This window comes from Chenopodium quinoa, unplaced genomic scaffold, assembly GCF_001683475.1.
Source record: "Chenopodium quinoa cultivar QQ74 unplaced genomic scaffold, ASM168347v1, whole genome shotgun sequence".
NCBI classification, from domain to species: Eukaryota; Viridiplantae; Streptophyta; class Magnoliopsida; order Caryophyllales; family Amaranthaceae; genus Chenopodium; species Chenopodium quinoa.
Window position 1 is genome coordinate 2640027 of NW_018745054.1, and position 27492 is coordinate 2667518.

The 27492-nt window shown below is 44.9% G+C and overlaps 1 long non-coding RNA gene across 3 annotated transcripts; it reads left to right on the plus strand.

The window, feature by feature from the left end:
- The first annotated feature begins 1905 nt into the window (after window positions 1-1905).
- LOC110709179 lies at window positions 1906-5057 on the plus strand. Of its 3 annotated transcripts, none has more exons than XR_002508879.1 (4): window positions 1906-2886; window positions 3120-3220; window positions 4029-4164; window positions 4736-5057. It is a non-coding gene; the product is annotated as an uncharacterized LOC110709179 (long non-coding RNA). The 3 variants fall into 3 exon arrangements; XR_002508878.1 differs by having other exon boundaries at window positions 1906-2234; window positions 2682-3220; XR_002508877.1 differs by having other exon boundaries at window positions 1906-3220.
- Window positions 5058-27492: the final 22435 nt, after the last annotated feature.

Consider the following 27492-nt stretch of genomic DNA (forward strand, 5'->3'; position numbering starts at 1 on the left):
GCAACTTCGTCAAACAGTCGCTTAATCTTTCTCTCTCTTCCCGCTTAATGGTGCTCAAGTCAAGACTTGTTTTCTTCACAGGGATGTTCATTGAGAAGTCGGAAACAAACAAGAAAGCAAGCTTCTTGAAACTATCAATGAAACTAGCTGGTAGGTTGCCAAACCATTGCTGGGCAATGCCCTTCAATGTAGCCGGAAAACATCGACACCAAGTGGCATCATCCAACCCTTGTAAATACTAGAGGTTGGTATAAGCCATGAGGTGATCTTCCGGGTTGGAGGTACCATCATAAGTACCAACCAACAAATTTTTAACCTTGGCCGGCTATGTTGCCTCGTTTATTTCCCGGGTGCACGAAGAAGGTTGTTCACCCAGGTGGAGCAGCTGAAGCTGCCAGTCTAGTGGTTGGACATTGCTGTATGTCGCCTGACCTCCAAAGAAGGACGGCTGCATGAAATAAGAGAGTACGGGCCGTAGACCATAGGCAGTATGTACGGTGCATTCCCTATCATCTGAGGGCCTGAATGGACGGTATTACCGCCTGTATAGCTCCCGTGCAAGGATCGCACATTCCCTGCATATGTATTCTTAAAGCTATCTGGGAAGCTTGAGGTGGAAACTGACTCAGACATTGTTGATTCCTCTAGCGGGTGATGATCTCCCGGGCATCAAGAGTTGATTTTTTGTTTCCCACTGGCTTTTCACTCTGGTGGGTATTGTTGGTATTCCTCTTCAGTAGAAGAATCTTGGACCAGTCAATGATCCCAGCTGCCTTCTCCTTTAGATGGGAAGTTGGTTTCCTATCTCTGACTGACTTTCTCTTCTCCAGTGGTTTCTTCCTTGCCTTCTGACCCTTGCTTGGGCTAGCCCTACTTTTGGTGATTAGATCCTTGATTTCACCCTTGAAACTAGTCATGAATTTCATGAGTTCGTCTCGGGTGTCTGGAGCGGATCCGCTTGCCTTATGGGTTTCCCTTTCCGGCTGTCCAGGGGGTCGACTTGTACCCTCCTTGTTTTGGGTAATTTTACCCATGCCACGTGGTCTAATCAGACCTTAATACGTGTCATATCCTAGTTGGTCCAAATTGGGCCAATCTCCTTCTGACATGTGTCCCTCCTTGAACTTGGGAGAAAAAGGCGACATTTAATGGCCCAAATTCCGAGAAAGCCGTAATTCGACGCAGCCTAGAATGATTAGGTCAGAATGACCTTATCAAGGGCACAATTTCCAATAACCCTATAAATAGGGAGATTTCCCCCATTTTTAGGGCATCTACAGTAATTAAAGCATATCTTACATTCTCTTACATCAGACAATTACCTGATCTCAGAATCCCAGAATTTCTCACCTCTTTTTCCGCACTTCTCCCGTTTATCTTCAAGTACTAACTTGATTGTCGGAGGCAGAGCTCCAACCACCAGCAATCTCCGTTGTTTTGCAGGTACATGCCATGGAAAACCAGTCTCTAAGCTGTAACTCTCTCGAGGGACAAAAACACCCAGAACATTTGGCGCCGTCAATGAGGAGAGTTCCTCAAGGATGGTTTAAGAGTGTGTTATCCACTACAAGAAAAAGCGGTATTAGCAACTGATATTTGCGACTACCCTAAAATTCTGTCGCAAAAAATGTATTTGCAACTGAAAGAGACAGGTAGTCGCTAATTTTGCAACTGATTTTGCAGTAGTTGTTGGGCGGTCGCTATTTTGCGACTAATATTTGTGATTACCATAATATTTAGTTGCAATTTTTTTTTTCGCAACTGAAGGATACGAGTAGTCGCTAATTTTGCGACTCATTTTACGGTCGTTGAAATGCGGTCGCTGAATTGCGACGCTCTTTTTTTTTGCGACAAATTTGTAGTTGATTAGGTTGATTATTTTGAATTATTTTTTAATTTAAAAATTTGCGACTAATATTGCAACTAAGTTGGTAGTCGCTACCATTATTTTTGAAATTTATAAAAGATATTTTAAAAAAACCCTTTGTATATGAGTAGTTGCCGCAAAAAAATTAAAAAAAAAACCTTAAAAACAATGTGTTGCCAAACTTTAAAGAAAAAAACTTGATCATTCTTTAAAAAATTGCTTCATAAAAAAAAATTATCTTCTTAAACATAGTTAGAGTACAGACACACTTCTTCGTAAAAAAAAATGCAAAAGGCTTCATTTCAGAGAATCAACCCTCATTGTTGCTCATCATCTTCCTCCGCTGCACCACCACGTCTCCTCCCAGGTAAGTTGTTTAAATGCCTGACGTCCCTTCCACCCTTCGCTTATTGAATTTTGCTAGCTACGATTTTTAGGGTTATCGTTGATTTTTTTGTTCAATTATTGTTTTTAATGTGGTTTCCATGGTTTAATTGATGTCAATTAATTAAAAATCATTCACAATTGATTGAGTATGCAAATATCCCTAATTATTTTCAATGTAAAAGTCCCAATTCTGGTAATTTCGACACTTTTTTTTTTTTTTCTCCACTAGTTATTAAATGTGTAATTTCTGAAGAGGGGGGGTTTGTTGGTTGTTTGTTAATTACATTCTCGTTTTGTTTAGAATTCCTATTCATTAGTGGGTATTGAGGTTCGCTAGTTCTAATTGAATTCTTTTTTTTTTTCTCCGATTTTATTCTGTTTTTGAGCCTAATTTGCTGCTGGTTGGTTGTCATGACAATGGTTGTAGGTGGTTGCTGCAATGATGTGGTGTTATATAATTGAGTTGTGGGGGCAGCAAGTTACGGGCTAGAATAACAGTAGTTTAATTGAGTGCGGAAGCATTTTCTTTCTTTGTTGCTGAATTGTGAAAAACCTGTTTGGATGCATCTTGTCATTACCTTCCCCAAGTATAGAAGATAGCATGTCATGTGAACAAGTATAGAAGATAGTTCGTAAGTCTTACTTAATTATTAGTTATTGTACTTTCTGGTAAGTTAATTGTTGCTTTTCAGCATTTTAACTCGAATTATTATGTTAGCAAGTATGTTAACGAATAGGATAATGCTTCCAACTATTTAAAACTCTACCAGAAAGTTATTATAATTTTGAAACTGCTTTCTTGATTGAGCTATTCTATTGTGAACTTAATGATGTTCTCCTTCTCTTTATTTTCTGTCTATTTCAGTGTGAGTGTGTGCAGTTGACTGTTTGTGCCTAGGTTATGTTTGTTGCAATGTTATATTCAGCAATGGAATATTGGGGATTATATGTTACAAGTGGGTAAAGGTTTGTCTTATGACTCTAAATTGCAGATATAATGTTCATAACTTTTATTTATAACTTTCTCTTCATTGAAATTATCTTTTGTCTATGCTTAAAAATTGATATGACTTATGAGTTTGAACACTTTTTTGCTACTGGATAATGGAATACTATTGTTTCATTAGGAACTAAATTTTACAGTTGTTATGTCTACATAATTACATGTATTGCTCAATTCTCTTATAGCTTTATTAGATTATATGCTAGTGACCAAAGCTCATAATACTGATGCGAGAGCTTAATATTTCCAGAATTATACTTTATGGAATATAAAAGATAAGATAGAGTCATCACTTTTGAGGCGGTATCTTTATTGTCGTTGTCGTGCAAGGGCTAGTTGTTGCCATTTTTTTCTTTTTAATTTGTGTTGCTTTGCTATTATTACTATGTATTGCAGTGAAGCAAGGGCTAGCTTATTGCCACCCTGACCATTTTCCTAACTTCATATTTTATAATTCATAAAATTGATTGATTATGACACCGTTGATTTCTTCGATTGTATTGGAATATTGGATCATAGACATTTTTGCTCTAACCTTTGTTTCCTTCACCCTATTTTTCTAATCAATAAAAAAATAATGCAGCCATTGAGCATGCTAACTATTAATAGCTCAATGTGAATATCATAACTTATGCCTTAGTGTTTTTGAAATTACATGTTAATTATAATGAGGACATTTCATCATAAGCAATACATATGAATTGATATGTAGATTGTTCTCCATCACCATTTTATTATTTTGTCTTATAACTATTTTTGTGATCTAAGCAGGTTTAGTGTGATGGCAAAGTAGCACTTTACATGAATAAGGAATTTTTGAGAGTCTTTGCGAAAGAGAAGAATACAAGGGAGTAGCTTTGTAAAAGAGCCTTGTCAATATTTGTTATGCCAGTATGTCAATGAAGAGGTATAGTTTTTTTTTTCAATGGAAACCAATTCTTTATTGATTTCCTTTATTGATTATCAGTGTAGAAATTTTTTTTGGTTATAGATAATATGATCCATGTTTGTTTATGACAAGTACTAGGAAAACACACATGCATAGTGTCTTACTTTCTTTTAATTGCATATATCTTGTTTAAAGTCGGAGTATGTACTAGTAATATTGTTGGAGCTTGGAGGAAATGAGAATTGATTACATATTGGCAATGAGAAATGATTACATATTTATTTAGTAGATTGGAGTCTTCGAATGATTCAGATTTTTCATCCCATTTTTTGCTAGCTAAACATTCTGTAATCTTACTGTTTAGCTAGAAAAAAATTATGCTTTGTAAAGAGCTATATATGATGGACAAAATCTATTTGCAATAACTTCAAGCTAACTTATTGTGTAAGATGGTGTGGCCTGGTATGGCCTATTGGTTTATTGCTGAAATTTTTTAAAAGCATTGCAATTTAATCTGTCTTGAAATTCTATCATGGGGTGTTTGCTAGAGTAGGATTAAGTCTAAAATGTTATCTTTTTGTCATGACAGGGGTGAAATTTTCGTATGTGCTCTTCCTTGGCTGAGGAAATAAAGCAAATTTTAAATAAGATATAAGATATTACTCCTTCTACTGCTACCTTACTACTGCTGCTGCTACCACACTTGTTGCTGTTGTTACCACGCTGTTGCTACTACTGCCGCGCTGCCATTAAAGCATCGCTTCCAATTCCATGCGCTACACTGTGTTATAAGAGATTAGTGTATATTATGATTAACAAAATCTACTGTTTTTTTTTGTAATATAAACATAAATTGTATTAGATTGTGAACTTTTATCTATATAATTGATTAATTATTAATTAAGCATAAATAAAGCAATTTTTTAGAAAATAAAATATTTGAGCCATTTTTTTTCTCTGGTTTTGACAAAAAAAATGGAGCAAATAACCACCTTTTGCGACTATTCTATTCGTCACAAAAGTAGTCTTAAAGCATTGGTTTTCATAGTCACTAATTCGTCGCAAATATTTTACAACGGACAATGATTTAATTGCTAAAATTTGAAAGGTAGTCGCTAAATGGCAGTTGCAAATTCGTCGCTAAATTTGCAACTATTAAAACCGTAGTCGCAAAAGTTTGGTCTTATAGTCCCTAATCTATTGCAAAAGTAGTCTTAAAGCATTAGTCTCCGTAGTCGCTGATCCGTCGCAAATATTTTACGACGGACAATGATTTAGTTGCTAAAATTTGAAAGTTAGTCGCTAAAAGGCAGTTGCTAAGTCGTTGCAAATTCGTCGCTAAATTTGCGACTGTTCAAAAATTAGTCGCAAAAATGGATTTGCGACGAGGTCTTTAGCAACTTACCAAATTAGTTGAAAATCCGTCGCAAATCCATATTTGCGACGATTTGTGACTAATTTGACCGTCGCTAATCCCTCTTTTTCTTGTATTATCACCTCTTGACCACCCGATTAATAAGTTGGAGGTCTTTACTGACTATGACGATGATGATCCTCAGGTTGAAACCTTCATAGCTAAGGATGGCTCTCTAATTACCAAGCGCATCCGTCCTAGAGACACTCTAGAACGAGGTACAAGCCGACCTCCTAGTCAGCCGGAAGGGGAAACCCATATGGCAGGCGGGTCTACCCTAGTCACCCGAGATGAACTCATGAAATTCATGACTAGTTTCAAGGGTGAAATCAAGGATCTGATCACCAAGAGTAGGGCTGGCACAAGCAAGGGTCAGTCGGCAAGAAAGACTCCTCAAAAGAGGAGAAAGCCAGTCAAGGATAGGCAGACAATTCCTCATCCGAAGGACAAGGCAGCCGAGACCCTTAACTGGTCCAAGATTCTCCTACCCCAAAAGAATATAAGAAACACCCGCCGGGGTGAACAACTGGTGGGAAACAAAAAATTACTTCTGATGCCCGGGATATCATCACCCGCTGGAAATGCTTAATCCTTGCATGAGAGCCATAAATGCAGTAACATCGTCCACTCTAGCCCTCAGATTATTAGGAATGCACCGTATGTACCCACTATGGTCTACGGTCCGTATTCTCCTTATTTCATGCAGTCGGCCCTCTTTGGGGGTGGCATACAATGTCCAACCTTTGGACTGGTAGCTTTATCTGCTCAAACTTGGTGAACAAACTTCTGCGTTCACCAAGGAGATAACCGAAGCCGCATAGTCGGCCAAGGTTAAGAATATGTGTGTGGGTGCTTATAATGGCACCACCAACCCGGAGGACCACCTCATGGCCTACTCCAACCTCATGCACATGCATGGCTGGAGGACGTTATGTGGTGCCGATGCTTCCCGGCTACATTGAAGGGCATTTCCCAACAATGGTTTGGCAACCTGCCAGCAAGGAGCATTGATAGCTTCAGGATGCCAGTTTTCTTGTTTGTCTCCAACTTTTCAATGAACATCCGTGCCAAAAAGACAAGTCTCGACTTGAGCACCATCCGGCATGAAGAGAGAAAAGGGCTCTGCTCTTATGTTAGGCGGTTCAACCTGGTGATAATTAAAATCCAGGGGTTGTCTGACAAGGTAGCCTATATAGACTTCTTCAAGAGTCATAAGGACGGGTCGACCTTTAAGTTTGACCTTGTCCGTAACAGGGTTTTTACCTTTCAAGAGGCGTTGATAGAGGCGGAGATCTTTATTCAAGCTACTAACCTCTGCTCGTCCAGCCATCTGTCAGACTCAAAGAAGTCTGACAAACAAAAGGAGAGTCGGTTTGCTCAGCTGGCTCAGAAAGCGGAAGAGAGCAAAAAGAGAAAAAAGAAATTTGGGCGGTTGAGGAACCTGATCAGCCGTCCAAAAAGAAAGAAAGAAAGAATTCAAACTGTATGTCTCGCGGTATGAATTCAATAAAAACTGCTACACCATCTTTACAAAGGTGAAGGACCGGCTGACCATTGAGAAGCCGAATCCTATGAAAAGTTTCGTTCAGTCGTGGAACAAGAATAAATTTTGCCACTTCCATCAGAAGGTAGGCCATGACACCAACGACTACTATAGTCTCAAGCGGACGTTGGACCGTCTGGCTGATAATGGCTTGATGAAGTCCTAAGTCTTGAAGTCCAAAGCGGCTTCTAAGACGAATCCGGGGCAGTCGTAAAAAACTCTCTAGCCTACTAGTTGTTTTGATACAGACAAGGATCCGGTCTACACCATAGTTGGCAGATTTGCAAGCGGTGGCACGACCAACCGGGCCACCAAGGATCATCTGAAGAGGATGATCCATTCTGTTGATGATGGACAAGCGTCATCAAGTGGAACATTGCCAGACGTCCTCATCACTTAGAAGGATCAGGGCAAGGTTCGCAGATCGCATGCCCTAGTCGACATTGAATGCAAGGTCGCCAACCAGTTGGTTGGCTGGATCCTCATAGACACGAGTAGCTCTTCAGATCACATCAGCTACAAGTGTCCATACCGGTTTAATTACAAGCGGGACGGTCTGCGCGACATCTCCCACCATTTAGTTGGCTTTAGGGGAGGGGTCGTGCACCTAGTCGGACAAATTGACATACCCATCCGGCTAGGGTAGAAGGGAGAAGGGCGACACATGGTTGTCCAATTCCTGGTGGTTAAGGAGCTGACCGCCTACAACATTATTCGTGGCCGACCCACTCTAAACGAGTGCAAGCTCGTCATCGTCCCAACTCTCATGCTTCTCAAGTATGAAAGGGATAATGGCATTGTTGGCTCCCTCAACGGGGATTAGAAGACGACAAGAGAGTGATATCTCTCAAACGTCTAGCCAACTACTTCTGCAGCCTGTCAACTAAAGGGGCTAATAGACCTTAACGATGTCAAGGACCCTGATTCACCCTCTCCAGCAGCCGCAAAGAAAAGAAAAACTAAAAAGCTGGTGGAGGTGAAGAAGGAAAAGAAATAGCAATCACTGCCTGGGGAACGGGCAGATGATCTCCGTCCCCAGCCGGCTTATGAGCACATTGATATCCCTTTGGACGACAGCAGTCCGGAGCGGACGGTTAAGGTGGGGACAGCTTCCTTTAAATGGCTTGGTGCAGACTTGCACCATCTAGTGAAAGAATTTTAAAGACATCTTTGCTCTTTAAGTGGAGGAGATGTCAGGCATCAGCCCGGATCTCGCAGTCCAAAATAGAAGCCCATCCGGCAAAAGAAAAGAAACCACAGCGAGGAGTGAAGTCAGGCGGTAGCTTCTAAAGTAAAAAAGCTGCAGGATGCTGGGTTCATTCGGCCATGTAACTTCCCCGACTGGGTTGCGAATGTTTAGCTTGTAAAGAAGCCGAATGGTACCTTGCGCATTTGTATAGATTACACAGATCTCAAAGAGGCATGTCCAAAGGACAGTTATTTGTTCCCAAAGATCGACACCTTGTCGATTCAATAGCTGGTCATGCCTTGATGAGTTTTATGGATGCCTACTTTGGCTTCAATCAAATACCCCTACGGAAAAAAGATCAAGAGAAGACAACCTTCGTCACTGATCAGGGGTTATTCTGCTATACTGTGATGCCATTTGTTTTGAAGAATGCGCCAGCTACTTTCCAACGGATGATTAATATCTTCGTTAATTAGATTGGGAATAATGTAGAGGCATATATTGATGTCATTATAGTCAAATCTAACCTCCAGACAGATCACTTTGCTGAACTACGAGAAACCTTCACCACACTTAGGCGGCATAAGGTCATGTTAAATTCCAAAAAGTATGTGTTTTGGTGTTGAGTATGGGAAGTTTCTTGGATCCCTAATTTATCAAAGGAAGATAGAGGCTAACCCTAAGAAGATATAGGCGGTGATTGACATGAACACACCCCGCACTATCAAGGAAGCGCAGAGGCTTACCGGTTGCCTGGCTGCGCTTTGGAGATTCCTCAGCCGGTCAGGTGACAAATGCCTTTACTTCTTCCAAGCAATCACGAATAAGACTAGATTTAAATGGGGAGATGATGTTGAGGTTGTTTCTCCTTGCTGAGAGAGACGGCAATCAGCTCGCGGTCTATTTCATTAGCCTTGTGCTCAGAAATGCTGAACTCCGGTACCCTATGGTTGAAAATTTGGCCTCGCTTTATACATGGCTGGTAAGAAGTTGAAACCATACTTCTTGGCACATCCTGTGGTAATTTACACAGACCTGCCCCTTAAGCGGCCAATGACGACCCTGGACTCATCCGGCAAAATGCTCAAATGGGCTATGGAAATGCAGAGTCTTGAAATCTCCTACGAACCAAGAAAGGCAGTGAAGGGTCAGTCGTTTGCCGACTTCATTATCAAAATGATAAGGCCGGTTGCTCCGAAAAACCTAGGTCAGGTTTGGAAGGTGCATGTAGACGGGAGCTCTACTATAAATGGTTGTGGTGCAGGCATAATTTGTGAATCCGCGAAAGGGGACAAATATGAGTATGCACTATGGTTCAAGTTCCAAGCCTCAAACAATGAGGCGGCATATGAAGCCATGCTAGCCGGTATTCGCATGTGTAAGGCGACAGGGGCAACAAAAATTGACGCCTGCTTAGACTCTCAGTTGGTCATTAGCCAATACCATGGTGAGTTTGAAGCCAACCATCTGGCTATGATCAAATATCTACAGGCAATCAAGGCTGAAGCGGGGACACTTGAACAATTTCTTCTAATTCAAGTGCCCCAATCCAAGAACAATCAGGCGGATGCTCTGTCAATACTGGCATCCTCTGCCTCTTGTGATACGCCTCGGTCAGTCTTTTGGGAAATACTTGAAAAGCGAAGTATATCTGATGACGACCCCATTGGAATTCTAGACCGAAGTTCTACTTGGATGGATGGCATCCAGGCATATCTCACAGACGACACACTCCCTGATTCACTTGAGGAGGCAACCGTGCTGAAGAAGCGTACATCAAACTTTGAGATAAGAGAGGAGAGCTCTTAAAGGCAGGTTTTCTAAAGCCCTTATTGAAGTGTGTTACCCCGAAAAAGGGGAGAGAAGTTCTCAAAGAGTACCATGCGGGATATTGCGCCTCTCACTCAGGCGACAGATCCCTAGTCGTCAGAGCTAGGCGACATTATTCCTGGACCACTTTGGAGTCATATGCCATGGAATTTGTTAAGAAATGTCACAAGTGTCAAAGATTTGGAAAGCTGATCCATCACCCCGCTACTGATCAGACGACGATCCATAGCCTAGTCCTGTTTGCTAATTTGGGAATAGACATTCTAGGTCCTTAATGCCTGCACCAGACGGAAAACACTATATTCTTGTGGTTGTGGACTATTGCACAAAGTGGTTGGAAGTAGAGGCGGTTAAAGGCATCAAGACAAAAGATGTCATCTCCTTCATATGAAAGAACATTATCACCTGATTTGGGGTTCCTATGTCTATGGTATTCGATAATGGACCTCAATATGAGACGCCTCAGCTCAAAAATTGGTTGGGAGATCAAGGGATCTCACACTGTTTTGCATCATTCGGTCGACCCCAAGCAAACGGCTAGGGTGAAGCTTGAAACAAACTCATCTTAGACGGTATTAAGAAGAAAGTTGAAATAGCCGGTGGTTTATGGGCTGAAGAGTTAATTCACGTCCTATGGCCATTCGAACAACGGAAAAAGGGGTAACTGGTGAAACTCCATTCATCATGGTTTACGGTGCTGAATCCGTCTTGCCCATTGAGCATTATGAAGAAGTTAGAAACCGGATTTATGAAGAAGTTACAAACGGCACCTACTGTCTGGAAACTCCAGACGGCAGGCGGCTGTCTAGAACTTGGAATGTAGATAACTTGAAAAAGTATTACTTCTGAGGCCATTTAATTTTTGTAAATAAAAAGCCTATCAATGAAAAATTGCTTTTTTTTCAATATTGATTTATTTGCATTGTATGGATGCATGCGCAGTCGAAGTTACCGTCTGTTGAAAACACAGATGGACAAAAAATCGAATAAGCTAGGTTAAAACTTAGCGGCTAACATGATGTTTATATTAGGACCTTCGCTTGGGCAATGCACATGTAGACTTTTAAATATGAAATTAAACTAAGTTAAACGACCTAGTGACTAAAATTAAAATTAAAACCGAGGTTAATGGCTGGAGGCAACATTGTCTTTATAAATTTGTTTGCTCCATTATTAGTATGGCGTCCGGCGACGCCCCTCTGGGTGTTATCGTCGCAGAGGGCTTTCTATCGTTTGCTCTAACAGCATATGCAGACGCCAAAGATTGAACGACCAAATTGGTCAAATCATAGCTGTCTGACCAAAATAGTATAAAAGAATGATTAAGCTTAAAACCGGGTGTCAAAGACCTCAATCGGTAAATTACTGAAGTTCTCTGTTAGATTATTCAACAAAGTTGTACCGCTAACCCCATAGGGGCAAGCGATTGAGGTAAAATGGATTTAAGGTGCCCTAGACAGTCTTTAATCCGTATAAACACCATCAGATAGGTGGACAATGCCCCTTGTTTCATTGACCGCCAAACGATAATCGCCCGTTTGGCTAGCTAAGAATCTTATGTGAATGCCCGGATGGGTTTAACGGCTGTTGATTGACAGCTGTGCACTTGGTTTGGGGCAATCACTACTGTGATTGATTGACTTTGGAACATTCCATACTCTTTAAAGTATCAAACATTCCAAAGTCAATCAATCATTCCAAACCATACTCTTTAAAGTATCAAACAACTGCCAGGGGCAAGAATAGCCGATATACTATCTAATTTGCCGCATGCTTTAAAAAGATAGGCAAAAATTTCAAATTGCAGAATGTATATGCATAAATCGAAATAAATAAGATTTCATGAAGCCGACTTAGTTGGCATATTTTCATTCAAAACTGGTAAAAAGCCGTATAAATATTGTTAACCGGATAAACATCTGGGTGGAATAGAAATTAAATTGTTACCCGACTCCACAGCTGATAAAAACACAAATACTCGGCACCCTGGCTAGAAAGATCTTAAAATCCTAAAAAATCCTTGCATACTACCATTGAAAACATCAAGGCTGAGGTTAGGCCGTTGGGTTATCCGGATGTTGGACCCCCTGGTTTGTAGCCGCCTGGCTCTCCTTGGGGTTCTCCTCATCAGATTGGACATCAATGGCTTCCCCTTCCCCAGGAAGCTCCTTGGCAGGCTCCTCCAATTCTCTGTTCGCCCAGGCGGCGAAGAACTCGGGCTCCGACTCACCCTTCTCCCTTAAATAGACTACGGTTTTGGCATAGTGGAAAACCAGAGTGATTTGGGTATTTTATACCCGGCCAGGTGGCCCAATCAGAAAGCGCCACGTGTCCTCCGTATAGGTGCAATTTGGACCTATGGAATGATGACACGTGGAGGGTGGACTCTTCTCCGTCCTACGTGGACTTAAGGTCCAGCAGGGATCATTCAGGTGGCGACACGTGTCACTCAAAAAGTGCTTCAGAATCCTTTTGGGCAGAGTAACACGTGTCACTCAGGCATTGGTCCTGGGATGGCGGCCTTCTAAGGCCTAAATCCCAAGGTGCCGCAAAACGGCGTGACCTAATTCCTAGGTCACCAGATCCTAGGAAGGCACACTTTTCAAAAGGACCCTATAAATAGGGACATTATGTCATTTATGACAGTCACAGAAACAGAGAGAGAATTTTGACACGCAATACGAGACAATACGTCACTTATCACACTTTACCTGAGCTTGGAATCCAAGCAGATAACTTTACTTCCGCACGTTTTATTTTCGAACGTTTGCTGACTTAATCTTCGGAGGCGTACCCCCAACCATCCGGAGGTTCGTTTGCTTTGCAGGTACAGGCGTCCTCAGTTGAATCCAGTTTTAGTGTTGTAACTCTCCCGAGGGACAAAAACCCCCGAAACATTTGGTGCCGTCTGTGGGGAGAGTACCTCTGAAATGGCTTCACAAGAACCTGTACCAAATCCGGAGGCCATTCGGCCTCCAAATGATGTACTGGTCCAAACGGACCATGACTCAGGTGACGACGCTGATGTCGAAACCTATGTGGATCCAAATGGATCCCTCATCTCTAAACGCATCCGCAGTAAGGAACGGCGGGAGCGTCCCCATGTTCAGGCAGGACCAAGCAAAACTGCTGGTCAGCGAAAGAAGCCCTCGGGGCGGCTGGTTGATCCTTCCCAGGCGGCACGATCAACTCCCGTCACTCGAGATGAGCTAATGTCACTCCTGAGCAGCCTCAGGGGTGAAATCAAGCAGCTCGCCTCAAAGAAGTCGCCTACTCCTAGAAAGGAGCAGTCGGCCAAGAAGCCAGCCCAAGCTGGCAAACAGAAGTCGGTCAGGGACCGTCAGCCGACTCCTCATCCTGCTCCTAAGGAGAAGGCCAGGCCCCAATTTGACCTTAATCGGCTCCGTTTCCCAGAAACGAGCGCAAGAAAACCTATCTAGCACATACAACCGGATGGTAGCAAGAAAACGTTCTCTGACGCTCGGCAATACATTGAGGAGAGGAGAACCCAGCAATCAGAGTCGGCTTCAACGTCGACTTATCATGATAGCTTTCGGAATACCTCTGTGCGGTGTTCACAATGTGTACATGAGACCCCAGCAAGCAGCCTAAGGGTTCAGTCTAGGCCGAATGTGATTCAGTCCGCTAAGTACATGGCACATCCATTGTACCAGGCGCCAGTTGTACCTTACATGCAACCAACCGTCTATGGAGGACAGGCGGCATACGGCTATCAGCCGATGGACTGGCAGCTTAGGCTGCAATACCTTGGAGATCAACCCTCTGCTTTCTCCAGGGAAATAACTGAAGCTGTATAGCCGGCTAAAGTTAAAAACATTCTCGTTGGAGCCTATGACAGGACCTCTAACCTAGAAGACCACCTGCTAGCATACACCCACCTCATGTATTTACAGGGGTTGGATGACGCCGCATGGTGTCGTTGCTTTCCAGCCACCCTGAAGGGCATAGCCCAGCAGTGGTTTGGCAACCTACCGGCTTGATGCATAAATAACTTCAAGACGCTTGCGTTCTTGTTTGCATCAAACTTCTCTATGAACATCCCTGCCAAAAAGACAAGTCTTGACTTGGGCAATGTACAACAGGGAGATAGAGAAGGTTTGCGATCCTACGTCAGGCGGTTCAACCTGGTCCGAATCCAGATTCATGGGATGTCTGATGAGGTCGCCTTCACAGACTTCTTTAAGGGTCTGAAGGACGGGTCTACTTTTAAGTGCGAACTCGTCCACAAACAAATCTTTACCCTACAAGGAGCTTTGCGAGAGGCGGAAGCCTACATACAGGCGACCAAACTCTGCTCCTCCAATAAGCAGTCAGACCATAAGAAGTCCGACCGGCAGAAAGAGAGTCGGCCTACTCAGCCGGCTCCTAAGCCAGAAGAGAGCAAAAAGAAAAAGCAAGTCTGGGCCATTGATAACTCTGATCAACCGGCCCAGAAGAAGAAAAAATAGTGGAAACCGTACGTCCCAAGGTACGAATTCCACAAGGACTGCTGCTCTATCCTCTTGGAAATCAAGGATCGGCTAACTCTTGAAAAGCCGACTGCTATGAAAGGTTCCGCTGAAAATCGGAACAAGAACAAGCATTGCCATTTCCATGAGGATGTTGGCCATGACACGAACGACTGCTTTAGTCTCAAGCGGGAGCTCGACCGTCTGGCTGACAAAGGACAGCTGAAGTCCTATGTGAAGTCCAAAGTGACTTCAAAAGCATATCCGGGGCAGTCCAAGAAAAAGACTCCCCCGCCTGCTGTGAGTGTCGAAACTGATGAAGAACCGGTGTACACCATAGCAGGCGGATTTGCCGGTGGTGGCCCGACCATTCGGGGTACCAAGGACCATCTGAGAAAGATGGTCAATTCTGTTGAGGAGGGGGATGCAGCTAGCACATCCACCTTCCCTAAAGTTGTCATCACCGAGCAGGACAAAGGCAAAGTCCGTCGGCCGCATGATGACCCTGTTGTCATTGAGTGCAAAGTCGCCAACCAGCTGGTTGGCCGAATTCTGATTGACAAAGGAAGTTCCTCTGACCTCATCAGCCTCAAATGCTTATCCAATCTCAAGTACAAACCGGATAGCATGATGGAGGTCACCCACACCTTAGTTGGGTTTGGGGGAGGACTTGTGCACCCAGTCGGACGAATTGACCTACCTGTTCGTCTGGGAAGCAGGAGAGACGGTCGTCACATGATCATCCGTGTTCTAGTGGTTGAAGAGCTCACGGCTTACAACCTCATCTTTGGCCGACCCACTCTTAATGAGTGTAAGGCCTTCATCATCCATGCTCTCATGCTACTCAAGTATGAGAAGAATGATGGAATAGTTGGTTCCCTTAATAGGGACCAAAAGACGGCTCGAGAGTGTTACCTCTCGGACGTCAAGCCTGCGGCCGCAGCATCCGGCCGGGGCAAGCAGATGATTGAACTCGACGATGTCGAGGAAGAACAGTCGGCCCCACCAGCCGGAAAGAAAAGAAAGACTAATTAGCTGGTGGTGGTAAAAAAAGAAAAGCAATAGCAATCACTGACCGGGGAACGGTCGGATGATCTTCGTCCCCAGCCTGCTGGTGAACACATTGATATCCCTCTGGATGACAGCCGTCCAGAGCGGAATGTTAAGGTGGGGGCGATTGCCTTTGCAAAGCTGGGTGAAAACCTTCACCAGCTGCTCAAGGAATTCAAAGACATCTTTGCCTTTGAAGTGGAGGAGATGCCAGGCATCAGCCCGAATCTCGCTGTCCACAAACTTGCCGTGGATCCTAAAAAGAAGCCCATCCGGCAAAAGAAAAGAAACCACGGCGAAGAAAGAAGTCAGGCGGCAGCTGCTGAAGTAAAAAAGCTGTTAGATGCCAAGTTCATTTGGCCGTGCAACTTCCCTGAGTGGGTAGCTAACGTTGTGTTAGTTAAAAAGCCGAATGGAACTTGGCGGATGTGTGTTGATTACACAGACCTCAACAAGGCATGTCCAAAGGATAGCTATCCACTGCCTAAGATCGACAGTCTGGTCGACTCAACAGCCGGACATGCCCTGATGAGTTTCATGGACGCCTATTCAGGTTTCCATCAGATCCCCTTAAGAAAATACAGGCGGTGAGTCTGGGAAGTTTCTCGGATTTTCGATTGACCAAAGGGGAATAGAGGCCAACCCTGAGAAAATACAAGCGGTGATCGACATGCAGTCGCCCCGTACTGTGAAGGAAATGCAAAAACTAACAGGTTGTCTGGCGGCCCTGGGGAGATTCCTCAGCCTGTCAGGCGACAAGTGTCTCTACTTTTTCCAGGCAATAAAAGAGAAGACAAACTTTAAATGGGGGGATGATGCAGAGGCGGCCTTTCAAAGGCTAAAAACTCATCTGCACTCTTTGCCGAGGCTTTTCAGCCCTTTGCCTAAAGAGAAGCTCTTCATGTACTTAGCCGTCTCTGATCATGCCCTCAGTGCCGTCCTCTTAGCTGAAAGAGACGGCATCCAGCTCCCGGTGTATTTCATAAGCCATGTTCTAAGAAACGCGGAGCTTCGGTACCCTTATGGTTGAGAAATTCGGCCTTGCCCTTTACATGGCCATCAAGAAGCTTAAGCCTTACTTCTTGGCGCATGCGATAGAGGTCTATACTGACCAACCGATCAAACGGCCACTCACAACCTTGGAGTCTTCTGGACGAATGCTCAAATGGGCGATTGAAATGCAAGGATTAGAAATCACTTACGAACCAAGGAAGGCAATAAAGGGACAAACATTTGCTGACTTTATTGTCGAAATGACAAGGCCGGTTGTTCCGGACAATACAGACCAAGTTTGGAAAGTGTATGTAGATGGGAGCTCCACTGTGAACGGCTGTGGTGCGGGGATTATCTGTCAATCTCCTAAAGGAGATAAGTACGAATACGCACTATGGTTCAAGTTTCAAGTATCTAATAATGAGGCCGAGTATGAGGCCCTGCTGGCCGGCATCCGGTATTGCAAGGCGGCAGGGGCAAAGAAGATATCCGCTTGCTCTGATTCTCAACTGGTCGTACTCCAGGTTAATGGAAAGTACGAGGCCCCTCATCCGGCCATGATAAAATATTTGCAGGCGGTCAAGAGTGAAGTTGGGTCACTTGAAGAATTTCATCTAACTCGTGCCAAGGTCTTCAAACAATCAGGCGGATGCTCTGTCCAAGTTGGTATCATCCGCCTCCTGTGAAACGCCTTGGTCAGTTTTCTGGGAGGTCATGGAAAAAAGAAGTATATCTGAGAAAGACCCCATTGGAATTCTTGACCGAAGCTCAACCTGGATGGACAGCATCCGGGCCTATCTTGCAGACGACACGCTCCCTGACTCACCACGAGAGGCGGCTGTTCTAAAAAAACGAGCAGCTAACTTCGAGTTGCGACAAGGAGAACTCTTCAGGGCTGTATTTTTTTAAACCCCTGTTGAAGTGTGTTACCCCTGAAAAGGGGAAGGAAGTCCTCGAAGAGTTGCATTTGGGATTCTGCGCCTCCCATATAGGCGGCAAATCCCTCGCGGCCAAGGCCAGGCGGCTTTACTTTTGGCCATCTCTGGAGTCGGATGCCATGGAAATGGTGAAAAAATGTGACAAGTGCCAAAAGTTTGGCAAGCTCATCCATCGTCCGACTACAGACCTGATGGCCATCCACAACCCAATACCCTTTGCCAAATGGGGCATGGACATTCTGGGGCCATATACAACTGTACCAGGCGGCAAGCGCTATATATTGGTGGCTGTGGATTACTTCACCAAGTGGGTAGAGGCTGAGGCAGTAAAAAACATCAAGACTAAAGACGTCATTTCCTTTATCTAGAGGAACATAATCACTTGTTTCGGGGTGCCCATGTCTATGGTTTTTGACAATGGTCCTCAATTTGAGACGCCTCACCTCAAGACTTGGCTGGGAGACCAGGGGGTCTCAAGCTTCTTTGCATCAGTCGGCCGGCCGCAAGCAAATGGCCAGGTCGAAGCCTTCAACAAGTTAATCTCAGACGGGATTAAAAAGAAAATTGAGCGGGCTGGTGGCCTTTGGGCGGATGAATTACCACACGTCCTTTGGTCCATTAGAACGACTGCTAAAGGTTCAATGGGAGAAACCCCATTCCTAATGGTGTATGGTGCAGAAGTTGTTCTGCCCATTGAGCACTATGAGCCAACCCTTCGAATCATGTTGTATGATGAAGAGGCGAATTGGGAGGTCATGCGCCTAGCATTGGACTCACTTCCAGAGCGCAGGGGCAATGCTGCCTTGCGTCATGAGATATACCGTCAGAGAATGACTCGGGTTTACAACAAAAGAGTACACAAGCGTCCTCTCAAAATGGGGAACTTTGTGCTACGAAAAATGGAAGCAATCGGTAGGGCGAATGAACAGGGAAAGCTAACCCTAAATTGAAAAGACCCCTACCGAATCTATGAGGAAGTAAGAGACGACACCTACCGCCTGGAAGACCCAGACGGTAGGCAGCTGCCCAAAACTTGGAATGTAGACAACTTGAAAAAGTACTACTTCTAAGTACGAATGTAAAAACCTCAATTTTGTAAATCTCACGTTTTGTTAATGAGAATATGCCTTCATTTCCCAACTTGTCTTTTTATTTAAGCTTTTAGTGTCGCCTGTATACAATACAGACGGTCAATACTTTTGTAGAGCGTTTGTCCCAACAGCAGACACTCCAATCCTTCTGAAGGAACAGATTGTTTTAGAACAGTCGTTCCTACGAAATTCATTAAGTTAATATCAACACTTAATAAATATTTACCCAACCATTTAAGAGGCATAAGACCGGATGTTATTAAACAAAAAGTGACCGAATGGTCACAATCTGCTCCAACATGAGTCAGATAACCGGCGACGTCCATTCGGGCGAATTCGTCGAGGAGAAGCATCTCCCATTTTGGTGGCACATTGCTCTACGAATATACCAATCGGCCCTACCGGATGCTAAGGCAGCATTCACAGTCGTTTGTTTTAATCGAAAGTGAGATCTAAAGAGACTCGAATTTTCTAATTGCTCTAGTACAGTTCAGAAATGGTCATTGTTCTCAAAAGTAGAAGCTAAACAGGGCATAAAGCCAGATGCGCCTGTTATTGCTCAGGGGCAAAACAGGCAGAAAATTTGATTAATAAAAGAGTTAAGTCAACTACTTAGCGCTTATTGAGGCCATTGGCCGGATGACGCCTGTACCTTGCCTATGGGGCAAGACAGGCGGGCAATCATTTTTAAAGAAAATAGGCTAAGTTACAAACTTAGCCAATTTATCTCAAAGAGGCCTATGGCCAGAGACGCCTGTTTTGGCTTATGGGGCAAAACAGACGGAGGTTCTCTCTTAGCAAATTTGTTAAGTTGGAAATTTGAGTTTTGTTAAAGCCAATGGCTGAATGAAGGCTTTAAGTTGCCTGTTTAAGATGGACGACTGCCGAGTGGTTTGGGGCAATCACCATAGTGATTGATTGACTTGGAAACCATGCATACCCTTCTAAGTATCAATAATTTCTAAGTCAATAAATCCAATAAACCGAAACCACTCGACATCCGTCCAGGGGCAAGAACATTCGCATGGTATACAGGTTATAATACTTATCCAAAAACATGCAATGAAAAATAAAAATTTAAAAACATAAAGGACAACAATAGGAATAACTTCAGCCAAATGGCCAAATGATTCAAATTAAAAAAAGACCAATCGTCACCAGACGATTGGTTAAGATTGTCATCTGGCAAAGCCAGAAAGTTTGTCAAATTACCCGACCCTCGGTTGGTAAAGATACAAATACTCGGCACGCAGGCCGGAAAAGAAAATTACATGGCCATTCGGCCGCAGAAAAGCATAAAAGCTTAAGTGATCAGGGGAGAGCCTCTTTAGTGGCAGCCGGCCTGTCGTCCTTCGGCTTCTCTTCATCCTTTTTCTCTTGCTCCTCCGCCTGATCCTCCTCCTCGCCACCAGAGGACGACTCCCCAGAAGAGTCGGACCCAGAACTTTCCTCGGCCTCAGCATTCTCAGCCTCTTCAATAAGGCGAGCGTCGAATGCTTTGCTGGCTTCGTCAAATTTGGATTTCCAAATCTGATAGTCCGAGTCCGGCTGTACAGCCGCCCAAGTGTCCCGCATGATGGCTTCATAATCGCTCATCATTTGCTTAACAAGAGCCTCTCTCTCTTGATCAGCCACGGACTCAAACTTGGACTTTAGCTGATGCTCCTGGTTGCTGAGGCGCTGCTCTAGGCGGCCCACCTTCTGCTTGGCTCTCCTTAAGAGTTACAATCTCTTTCTTAAGGGAAGTGATGCGCAGGGGGGCCGAGTCCAGGTCCTTCTTCACCTGCATATTGGCTTCCGCCTGCGAATACATCATATCAAGCGTTAGATACTCATTCTGAGCAATATCAAATTGAGCCCGATCCAAGGCGGACTCGGCCCGAGATTTAGCGGCTTTTACCTCTTTGGATTTCTCCTTGAGGGGTTGCCTGAGCCCTTAGAAGCGCAGCATGGCCTGCAAAATAGCCAAATGGTTATAACTAGGCGGATAAACACTTGAGCAAAAAAAAAAAAAAAAAAAAAAAAAAAAAGAGAATTGCGTAAGTTAAGACTCATACCTCGTAGAGGTTCCCCAGGATGCCATCCAAGTCCAGGGTGCCGACTCCTCTGACAGACGCCTTGTCATCAGGATCAACTGCCCTCAGCATCGACTTGGCCATCTGGATTACATTCGGCCTCTGCACAGGAACTGAGAAGGAAAGAAAGTTAGAAAAATAACACATGTCTAAATGGAAGAACAATAAAGACGAATGGTTTTTATCGTCGTCCTTTGGTTCCTCCGCTGTCCCCAGACTCCTCTTTTCTCCTGCTGAGCCGACATCAGCGGTGGGTTGCTTGAAGCCACCCTTCGATGCCCTCTGCGCATCCGGTTTGCTGATCTCCTTTTCAGCTTTGAGAGAAGAGGTGTCTGGGCCCTTCTTGGGCCTATGAGCAATGTGCTTCCGGCCGCCCTTGCCGGATGCGCTCACATCACCCGCCCTTGTCTTTTGGACCTTAGGATCGGATGGTTTTGAAGGAGATTTGGAAGGCGCACCCTACATCAACTCAAGATAAACGCAAGTTAGAAATCATTCGGGCAAATTTAATATTGGTTAGAAATGAAAGTATAACAATTTTCTACCTTGGAGGTGCCGCCAGTTTTTGCTCGTCCACTTTGGTGTGAGTGGTTGCTTCTTCCCTGTTTAGGACATTCGACCTGTATCGAGCAGCAGATACATCCAGCTTCCTTGTGGCCGAGAGCTTTTCCATTGCTTTGTCTGCAAAAATGAACAAGTGTTAGCATCATTAAACAAGTACTGAAAAGCAAAAGTAAATTGCATATAAAACAGACGCCCGACTACCTCTCGGTATTTCAGAACTTAGCCCACAGGCGGCTAAGAATGTTCCTTCTTCAAACCACTTGTACAAAGGGAGATAGCATTGAGGGGTGACAACCTTGTCCCCCTCATCATTCGTCTACACGGACACGGTAAACAACCCTGCGTCCATGATCTCCTCCTTTGGGAATAGGCGGCAATGCGCACCTGCCTGCTAGAAGAGGTGGATCCTTATTCCACCTGTTATACTTTTGGTTCAGGCGGCTGTCGGCAGACTTGACTATGTAAAACTTAGTCCTCTAGTCTTTCCACTTGTTCTCTTTGCCAACAACCATCATGTACCCCTTGCAAGTGGTCATGGTGTACCAGCCCTCGCCGCCCCTAGCAGGCGCCCAGCTCAGATAGTGCATGTGGGCGAACGCTTCAAAGCTCGCCTCCACCTGCAGCATTTCACAGGCGGCAACGTACCCCAGAATATTGATCCAGGAGTTGGGTACAAGTTGCCAGATACCCAGTTGGTATCCGTCCAAGATCCTCTCCACGGACGGATGGAGAGGGAAGCGGAGGCACGCCAGGAAGGGCGCTTCATAGCAGCCGAATGATTTGTCTTGATAGCTGGCCAGGCTCGGCCAGGTTATGGTGTCGCCCTCCTTAGGGACCGACAAAGTGTAGCCATAGCCTAGGACGACCTTGCGCCTAAAATTGGCAAGGCCGGATGCCACGGCGCTCCGCCTGCCTGGCGGAACATGCTGATAGTAGGGGGCTCTCTCCAAGTGCCTGGAAGCGCTCGGCTCGGCCCAGCTTTCCCCCCTATCCACTGTCAGGGACTCTCTGGCAGAATCTATTTTTGATCTAGCCTCCTCTGAAGTTACGGAGGCATTCTCTGAAGAAGATGACGAGGCCGACTCGTCATCAGAGCTCTCATCAGAGCTAGGGGACTGCGACTGATGCCAGCGGGGTCCTCCCCTAGACTCTCTTCCGGCGCCTGTCCAGAAGGCCTGGGTTGATATTCTTCATCCGCCTCCCCCAGGATTCCATCACTGGGAGTTCCACTAGATGTGGGCGAATGCTAATAGGTGGGGGTAGGAGGAAGATAGGAAGGGCTGTCAGGGTGTTCCGACAGCTCACTTCGAGGCACTCTTATTGAGCCGTCTAAATAAACAGTCGACCCATCCGAATGGTAGAAAACTTCATCAGAGCTACACTGCCTTGTTGTTCTTTTAATTCTAACCATAATGTCCTGCACAGACACGGAAACGGTCGAATTCGGAGAAGTTCGTAAAGCAGGGTCTTTGGCTAAGCATTCGACACTGCTAGTTCTAGATTCAGCCGTCCCCGGTGCTCGGCTGATCACTATCTTACGCCGTGCCGCATGCAATTGGGGAGCCATTTTTTCGAAAACAAAGAAAAAATGAAGAGTAAAAATAAAATACAGGCGTTACCTTTAGAAGAAGGGAGAAAGACGCCTGGTTGACTAAAGAACGGTCGGATTGTTGGCCGAGTGTCGGATGCTTGAAAAATGCTTAGGGAATTTTGAGATTCTTTAAGTCAAAAAGTTCAAGATTCTCCAGAGATTCGCCAAGGTGTTAATCCAAGGGGGGGTCAAACCTCACTATTTATAGGGGGGTAAAACCCTAATTTTTTCTCTCTAGTAATTTTTGAATCTGACCACTCAGATACTGACACCTGTCACAGGAGTCACGTGCAATGCGTGTGACCCCTGTGAGGGGTAAATGATTTGGGTATTTTATACCCGGCCAGGTGGCCCAATCAGAAAGCACCATGTGTCCTCCGTATAGGTGCCATTTGGACCTATGGAATGATGACACGTGGAGGGGGGACTCTTCTCCGTCCTACGTGGACTGAAGGTCGAGCAGGGACCATTCAGGTGGCGACACGTGTCACTCAAAAAGTGCTTCAGAATCCTTGTGGGCACAGTGACACGTGTCACTCAGGCATTGGCCCTGGGATGGCGGCCTTCTAAGGCCCAAATTTCAAGGCGCTACAAAACGGCGTGACTAATTCCTAGGTCACCAGATCCTAGGAAGGCACACTTTTCAAAAGGACCCTATAAATAGGGACATTATGTCATTTATGACAGACACATAAACAGAGAGAGAATTTTGACACGCAATACGAGACAATACGTCACTTATCACACTTTACCTGAGCTTGGTATCCAAGCAGATAACTTTACTTCCACACGTTTTATTTCTGAACGTTTGTTGACTTAATCTTCGGAGGCGGACCCCCAACCATCCGGAGGTCCGTTTGCTTTGCAGGTACAGGCGTCCTCAGTTGAATCCAGTTTTAGTGTTGTAAGTCTCCCGAGGGACAAAAACCCCCGAAATACAGAGACTACAGGCGATAGTCTTTATCGGGATAAAAGGTAGCCCAGGCGATCTTCATCCGGGTGTTAGCATCCTCTTCATTTTCAGCAACCACCCGCTCCTTAGCCGCCTCAATGGCCGCCTTAAGGTTCTTCTAGACCTACTTCGCGTCCTGTTTCAGCTTCTCAACCTCTACCTTGAGGTTAACATTCTCTTCAGAGACACCATGCAAGGTCTGGAGGTCTTCCTCTGCTTTCTTGAGTTTGGATTCAGCCGTGGTGGCTCTCTCCTTTGCCTCATCCAGAGCCTGCTTGAGACCCCTAACCTCCTTCGCCTGTTTCATCAAGATGGCTTTAGATTCAAGTTCACTAACTGTACATTCATATTCAACAACATCTTGTGAATCCCTAGCTGATTTAATGGCTCTTTTTACCACCTCTCTCTTCCGGGTGTATGACCGCTTGAGTTCCTCAACCCTAAGCATGGTCTGTAAACACAAACGGTGTCAATCATGTGGGGTATCTTACGCTTAATTGTAGAAAAAGAGAATTAAGTGTACCTCAGACAGGAGAGCCAGGATCTGTTCAACATTGAACGTCTCGATGCCATGGATTGCATCCTTCTCCTTCTAATGCACCGCCGCCAGCATGGCTCAGGCATGCGCCTGAACATCCTGCTATCGCGGGGATTGATCTGCACCATATGTGAAAGGTGAGTGAGCTATATAGGCGGCACCAGTTTGATACCGGCTGTCTGACAAAGAAGTTTGTTGAGAGTGAGATTTCACTCGCAACGACCAGCCCAGCTCAGGCGGGTATTCGAAGGGATTGAATTGACCTTCAGGAGCTTGTGGGTTTGCTCCACCCATATGCGTAAAAAGGCTCGATTGGACCAAGTCGAATCCCACTCCGAAGCCTCCTACGGTAGTGTTCCTCCCCAGGATGAGGTGGCGGTGCTTCTCGGAAGACCCCTTAGGGCCCGTCTTACCTTAAGTTGCCTTTGCAGACTTAGCAGGTTTGACTAGAGTGGAGGCGGTCTCCTCTAGTCCCCATTTGAAGAGGTTTTTAGTGAACGACTAGGGAAGTTCTCCACCCTGCAACATAAAAATACAAGTTAAGCATCGGTTGCTCCTGATAAAAGTAAGGCTAAAGAAAAGGTATTTTCATCTACCCTCAGTTTGGCAGCCCTAGCCTGTGCCGAGGTCCATCCTGATTTGTGTAGAGGACCGTTTGGGGGTCTTTTCCTAAGCCACCATATTTAAAGCGTCTTCTGCAAAAAATAACAAACACATAAAGTAGAGTTATAACTAAATAGCAGAAGTACAAGCGGCATTAAATCGGATGCCGGTCAAACGTACGTTTTAGGATCATGGTTTTAAGCCTGCAAGAGGACAAGAACGCCTCGTCCTTGAACCATGGGCACATGGGAATCCTATTATTAGAGACTTTGATTACATCCTCGATTAAGAGAGTCTCCGGACGGAGATCAAAAAAGTTGGTTTCCATTATCGCATCATAGTCATCTCTTGGTATTTTGGGGAAGGCATATTTGCGACCCAGAAGGGGCTTCTTATTATACCGGCGCAGATCCCGATTCTCTCGCTTGGTTGAGGTAGAAAACAAATAAAACCATGTCTTCCAACCATCATACTTTGACACCTTGTCCAATTTCATCGGATATTGGGAAGGTTGGTCAGAGTGTACCACACCCTCCAGCCACCTGGGTTGCGATTCAAATAGTGCATGTGAATAAAAGCCTGCCAGTTTGGGTTTAGATTTTTCATTTCACAGGCGGCAACATATCCCAGAATATTGTCCCATGAGTTTGGTGAGAGCTTTCAGACTCCTAGGCCATAAGCCCTAAGAATGGCCCTCGCCGTATGGTGAAGCTAGATGCGGAGGCCTGCTAGGAACGCCGCCACGTAGCATCCAAAGTAAGCATCGGCGTTTGGCTGCTCATCCTCCAAAGAGATGGTGCCTCGCATAGTCGGCACCCAGATGGTATAACCTTTACCCAAGGGCTGCTTCTTTAGAAAGCCCTTAATACCGCTTAGTGTTTTGGGTGTTTTTTTTCTTCGGGAGAGTTACGTCACAAATATTGGTCCGGCTGAGCAGTACCTGCAAAAACAACGGAGACTCCGGATGATGGAGCTCCGTCTCCAACGATCAAGTTAGTAACTCGAAAGAGAATAAAGAGTGCGGAAATTTAGGTGGGGATCTATTTGGATTCCAAGCTCAGGTGTTTCTCTGATCCGAGAGAAAGTAGGTGTAATAAATGATTCAATTGTGTCCCCAAAATAGGGAAATATCTCCCTATTTATAGAGTCGTTTGAAAGTGTGCCCTTATCTAGGTCACTTGACCTAGATTTTAGTTGGGTGCGCCATTTTACGGCGCTTCTTGGGATTTGGTCCCTTAAAGGCCGCCATTTCAGGAACTTATCTGAAGGGGCCACGTGTTAAGAGGGAATTCGGCCACTTGGGCCATCCTGAACTTGCCACGTGGCCTCCTCTCATTGGTCCACATGTCTAGGGTATTTTTACCCCAAACATTTGCCCCTCACAGGGGTCACGTGCGTGTCACGTGATGCCTGTGACACGTGTCCACCTATTAAGGGTGAACAGTAACAACAGATAGTAAAATTTGAAATTCAAACGGGGATGCCCCCGTTTTCACCTTCTATAAATAGAAGTTTACCCCCCCTTTTCTCTCACTTCACTTTCATTTGACTTTTCTAGAGAGAGAAAAAGGAGAGTTTTAGAGATATTCTTTGCTTTCGTCTACATCATAGTTTTCAGGATTTTCGTGTGCTAACCTTGCAACACCCGGTCACCGCCTGTAGTTGTTTTCAGATTTTCAGAGTTAAAAGCAAGGTAACCGCCTGTACCATTTTTAGTTTTTCTTTATCAAATTGTATACATTCTTTTTCCGCCTGTATACATTGTTTTAGAAATAAAATGAGCTCTCAATCCACACACTCAGCACTGCCTAGGACACTCAACTAGTCTCCCGAAACGGCTGAGTCTAGAACGACTGTGCTCATATCCGAATTCCTCCCTCTCTGTGTCTGTGCATGACATAATGGCCTGAGTCAAACAGACGGCCAGAAAATCTAAGAGCCGACGCACTGTGAAAGTGCCAGCCGATGAGGTGGTTCCGGATAGTGAACATGAAGATTTGGAGGAGAGCGACAACTCTGTTGAAGAGTCTCCCTCTTCTTTCGGGAGTTCTAGCGTGCGGGAGGTAGCTGAAGAAGAGGCTGCCTCCTCTAATGGATCCGGGGAAGGATTCGGCGGTACTAAGGCTGCTGAAAGATCGGGGGCCGAGGATTCTGGCTCCGATCAAGATAATTTCATTGCTGGCTACCAGCAGCCGGCGAAAGTTGTTGACAGCCCCAACCTAAAGAAAATTAGGATGCTTCTGGGTGACATTCCCTCATGAAAAGTGGCTTCAGGGCCTTCCAGAAAAATCACCCCTTTAGAACGGGGTGGGGCATTATCATCTCGCCTGCTGATGCAATAATGGCATGGAATGACAACATAGAGAATGCAGACAATTACATTGTCTGCTACGAGGCGATAATAGAATCCGGCCTTCGGTTCCCCCTCCACACCGAGAATCCTAAAGGGGTATGATCTGGGAGTTTGGCAGCTCACCCACAACTCATGGGTGAACATTTTGAGCTA